Source organism: Carassius auratus, chromosome 14 (genome assembly GCF_003368295.1).
Source record: "Carassius auratus strain Wakin chromosome 14, ASM336829v1, whole genome shotgun sequence".
In the NCBI taxonomy this organism is placed as follows: Eukaryota; Metazoa; Chordata; class Actinopteri; order Cypriniformes; family Cyprinidae; genus Carassius; species Carassius auratus.
This window is the reverse complement of record NC_039256.1, coordinates 11,468,069-11,473,550: the sequence shown is the minus strand read 5'-3', so window position 1 is coordinate 11,473,550 and position 5,482 is coordinate 11,468,069. Positions and strand designations below refer to the sequence as shown.

The window sequence follows — 5,482 nt, the reverse complement described above, 5'->3', positions numbered from 1 at the left end:
AGGAGGTTTATATGGGAAACCCTGTCATGATGGGTGTCAGTAATGACCTTCTCTGACTAATTAACTCATGGGCCATCAGAGTTCAGTTAAACAAGCGAAGACCCAAATGCAGGATCGGTGATGCATAAACCGCTGTGTCAATAAACCATTTAAACATTCAAAAGATAAAGATTCTAAAGATTCTAGACGAAAACTGGCATTTTCTTTTTAAAATCTACCTGTTTCATCAGACTTTGGTGTATCTTTACTGTAAAATCATGACATCTTGTGGTGAGATGCCTCAATGTAAATTTTCTCTCTTTTTTTTTCCTTCCTCTAAAGTCATTTTACACTGCAAGTCATTTTAAGTATTAGATAATGGTCTTTATTTTTTAATTTGTATGTTTTAATACGTGTGAAATAACTCTTTATCGCCATGGTTGGTTCCAATGTAGACACTAAAGTGTTCTTTTAGTGTCACTGAGACTAATAAAGTTTTCATTAATATTCTGAATTTTTTCTATTTTCTGTATTCATTACAGTTGTAAAGCTTTCGTAATTTTGTTGTGTGTTCGTCGCCTTTTTCTATTTTTTTCTAATGTCTATTAAGGTTTATTTATTTATTTAGTTTGAGTTATTTTAGTACATTATTAAACTACATTTAAATATGAATGTTGCCTTGAAATTTAGCTGAAATGAGTTTTAAAATACATATACTTTATTTCAGTGAAAGTATATTTTATATCAAATAACAAACGTTTTTATGGTTTTTGTTTAACTCTGTAAATGTTTTGTTTGTTTTTTTAAGTTGTAAATGAAACTATTGGAGTACATTTTATCCGGGGGTTTTTTTTTGTAAACATATTTCAATCTTTCTACTTCAAAATGTTTATTCAATGTGATCTGCTGTTTCTTTGTAATTAAATGTGAAATTTACAAACAAGCCATTTCGGAGTGAAGGCTGTTCCTACACCAAACTTTTTTCAGTGTATGATAACTCTGGTGAACTCACTGTAAAATCAAATTTCATCTTCCTGAAAAGGTCACTTGGTAAACAATAGCATTTTCTAGTTTATCTGACTTCCTTGATCTTGTCGACACAGGTAAACTTCTGAGACGCTGCCAGCTGGCATTAGGACAACAAAGCAAGTTTTGATGTAGAACTACTTTTGTCAAATGTTTTTGCTGATCTTGACTGTACTAGGTGTTAGAGACATATACATGTGTTAGGTTTAAATACTCAAAATGAAAAGTACAAATAAAACATGCTATGTTTAAGTCCTCAGGACAGCTGTAATGTCAAATGTTTTTCTATTTACTAAAGAAAATGAGTGGCGTTTGCCTGTACAAAACGTACTGCTCAAATTTGATCTTTAAACTTATGGGTTTATTAAATTATGAGTAATAGTGATGCTTAAAACACAAAAACTAAACTTGACATTAGTAAGTGAAGATTAAAAACTGGACTAAGTATTGCAGCAAAATGAATGATTTTAGCATTAGCTCATGGAGCTGTGGTCAGTGGTCAGTCATGTGTGGTCTGGTCAGATTAATTATTGTGGAGAGGCCTGCAGTGTCAGCAGTCAGACAGTGTGATGCACCGGTTCACCTCTGAAAAAATTTAATCTGAGGACAGCCATTAAAAAAAAGAAATAAATTGGGGGACTGCAAGTGTTAAGCATTGTTTAGGCCAGATTTACTGTACAAAAATAGAGTTTGGTTATTTGCTGAAATGGGAACCATATTAAAAAAAAAAATCATTAAATCTGTGTTGTATGCATGAATTGGTGCCGTCAGAATGAGAGTCCAAACAGCTGATAAAAACACAAAAATCCATAATTTACACCACTCCAGTCCATCAATGAACATCTAGTGTCATGAAAAGCTGCATGTTTGTAAACAAGTCCATCATTCAATGGAAAAAAAACATTGCTTCTGCTCACATTACAACACTATAATCAATAATAACACTTACTCCAACAAAAAAAACTCTCATTGAAATCCACATATTTAATAGTTTAGAACAGTTTTAGACCGTTATAACTTGTAAGCAGTGGTTATTTCTCTGCTGATTCAGACGAGATGACTTTTTCACTGAAGAAAGAAATATTATGGATAAAGGACTGGTATTTTAGAAGAAACAGTCTGAAGGTAAAAAGGTCCCAATGAAACATCCTAACGAAATTCACAAGACATTAACTGATGGACTGGAGTGGTGTGAACTACTTGTAGAATATTATGATGTTTTTATCAGCTGTCTAGACTCTCATTCTGATGGCACCCATTCACTGCAGTGGTGAGCAAGTGATACATCCTGGATGACCTGAGGATAAGTACATTTCAGCAATTTGTTTTCTTGTTTGTTTGTTTTTTGTGGGGGCGGAGGGGTGTACTGAAATGCATCTTATCTTAACACTTGATGGTGGTATAATTTTACTTTGGTCAGAAATTGCTTGCACTATAGAGACTGCACAGATTTCATGAAACTTGTTTACAGGTGTGAGATGCTGTGAGGACGACTCGGTCACTGAACTTTAGCATGATGAGTGGTTAAAACTTTATTAGCACAAACTGTTTAACTTATGGATACTGTAAACACTTACACAACATCTTCAGCTGACTCATACTGTATGTCAGCTCTGTTCAGCTGATGCCAATAAATAAGTCAACGAATGAGCGGCTGACACTATTTGACTTACAGGAGCCCAAATACATGAGAGAGCTAGTGTGGAGTGAAAAACATTCAACAGACATATCAGACTGTAGAAACAAGCCAGCATCAAGCGTTCTTAGAAAACAATACACTGAAACTGTCACAAAATAAACTAAATTGAAAAAATGACTCATTTTGATTTCTGAGGGATTCTACTGAGCCCCGAAAAAGACAAGATGGCTTGAAAACAAAAATAGATGTGAGGGAAAATGTGCATTTACTGTAAAACTTTTACATTCCCTCAAGAAACTGTTTTCTCACTAACTTTGCTTCCAATAACCTTTGATGCAAAATGCATAAGCATTCAGTAAGAAAAGCATTGAATTCTTTCATCTCATATTTTTCCATCACAATGAACCTTTAGGGGCTCTGTAGATTTATGATGTCAGACAACCAAAACATTAATATGTTAATTAATAATGTACACATTAACAGCAGCACTTATTGGCTGTGCAGAAAATATAATGAGGTGTTTATATCTTTACTGTCAGTGTACAGACATGAAGACTGAACGTGCTGCAGATCGACAGGTTTCATAATTGTGCGTGTGTTGAGCTGTACTGAAAATCCAACAAAAAAAAGGAGCTAATGCTTTAACTGTACTATACCAAACCTTGTTTTTAAAACCTTATGTGCGTGAGAGAAACACAGATTAATGGCAGCATCACTTTAGCTCTTCTGTGGATGATGCTGGAGTCACATTTTCTTCTGGTCCCTCCTGAAACATACAAAACCAAGAGATAAATGAACAGTTTTAGATTATGTTGGATATATTAAATTAATCTGTTCTATATAAAATCTTAAAAAAAAAAAAAAGCTAGGTCATGATAGATCATGAAACCAATCTAATGAAACAGCCTTTAAGGCAGGACTCTGCAGGTGAATAGGCTATATATATAAAATAAATAATAGTTCACCATACTTACCCAGTTAAATGATTACACTGATAACTGCAACCATTTTTGTATTACAAGTCTTCTAAACTGTTAGGTATAAATATGCAAATGATACATTATTTAATTAAATATGCACTAATTTGTATAAATATTTAGTACAAAAATGGCGTGTGTACTAATGAAGTGGAGATTTATGGCTCAGTGTAAGAGGAAGAACATCCTTTAAAATTGTTTCCTGTAACTGGAATCTATTAACACAAATAGACAAAGTACCAAAAAGCCCAAACTTTCCAACTTGACAGATGCATGTGTTTTTTTTTCCTAAAAAAGCACATTAAATAGATCTCAAATCCCTATTTCACTAAAAATGACCAATTGCCACAGAAAATAATTTTAATTCTTTAAGGACTCTTTATACTTTGTATGCAAAACAAGCATTTATAATGGAAGTAAATGGGTAATTTAGAAGTATTTACTTATTTACTGACAATATAAGTAAATGCATTAAAAAATAAATGAAATATTGGGGAAAATATTACTTATTTATTCATATTTATTGTTCTTTATTTAATTTAAATTGCAATGTATCTATTAACATTTGTCAAATGCCTACGTAAAATATTTATTTTTCAAATAAATAAATGGCTTTTTTTCTAGTCAGAGGCATTTATTTCTCCATCCATTAAGTTTTTTGTTTTTTGTTTTATTCTCCAGGTTTTTCTATCATTGTAGTAATATTTGGTAATGACAAACACCAGGTTCAACACTCACCTTCACCTTTTCCAACTCTGACCCTCCAGGCAGTGATTTCTGAGGGATGTGGAAGGCCTAACATTAATCAAAAGATACTGTAGTTAATTAAATTAAATTAATGCATTTAGCAGATGCCTTTATCCAAAGCGTCTTACAGTGCATCAGGCTAACAGTGTTTACCTAACATGTGTTCCCTGAGAATCAAACCCACAACCTTGCCGTGCTAACACAAAGCTCTACCAGTAGTTATCCCAACAATGTTTAGGAAATGCATTGCACAGTGGTCCAGTGCATTCTTTCTGGACTTAGGTGTAAATGATCCTCAGAACTCAAGGAAGCAATAGATACTGTTACCAATGACACAAACACACACAATATATTGACACAACTATCCATTAACCTTTTTCGCTTGCTGGACTTCCTCTGTAGATTTCGACCTGCTTTTCACCGCATGTCTCTGGGGGGAAGTGGACTGCAAAGATACAGAGAGAGAGAGAGAGAGAGAGAAAGAGAGAGACATTCAGAGAGAGAGAGAGGTTCAGCACAGTAAAATGAGCACTCAGCAAAAGAGCCATTTTCTGTCAGCTCGGCAGGTTTTACACACCTTCTGATCCATGATTTAGTCGTGAGTGTCTCCTCAAGCACTATATGATCCAGCCGCGCAGCCGCCTGTCAGACAAAAGAGAATGGAACGATTATTATACACGAATAATAGTGACTGCATCACCACCTCGGGTGTGCATTATTTTTGTAATAATTCAACGGCCTGTCATCAATTATTCCGCTTATACTACGGTTACCACACCTGAAGACATCAAACAGATATAGCTAAAGGGATTCCTCCAATTTTTGTACTTAAATCGTTATTGTGAGTAGGATTTTTTCTTCCGCATCTCATCGAATGCCTCTTTTTTCTAAAAAACGTAATTTTAAAGCTGGTAATGGAGACTTGAGCCGTTGATAGCATTCTAATGCAGTTATTAATGAACTTATTGGAAAGGAGAAAGAGAGAGAGAGGAAAAAAGAGAGATAGAGCAATTGTGTGAATTGGGATACCTCTGTGCATTTCTAAACAGCACTGTTATTACCTCGCTAGTGATAAATGTCATGTGTAGGCTTTAATTTTAATTTAATCAAATCG

At 34.1% G+C, this 5,482-nt stretch overlaps 1 long non-coding RNA gene across 1 annotated transcript; it reads right to left on the bottom strand.

Moving 5' to 3' along the window:
• Nucleotides 1-2,525: 2,525 nt before the first annotated feature.
• On the bottom strand, nt 2,526-5,011 carry LOC113114463 (uncharacterized). Its single transcript, XR_003293735.1, has 4 exons — nt 4,946-5,011; nt 4,742-4,813; nt 4,360-4,416; nt 2,526-3,410 (listed from the first exon to the last, which is right to left on the bottom strand). It is a non-coding gene; the product is annotated as an uncharacterized LOC113114463 (long non-coding RNA).
• Between the last annotated feature and the right edge of the window lie 471 nt (nt 5,012-5,482).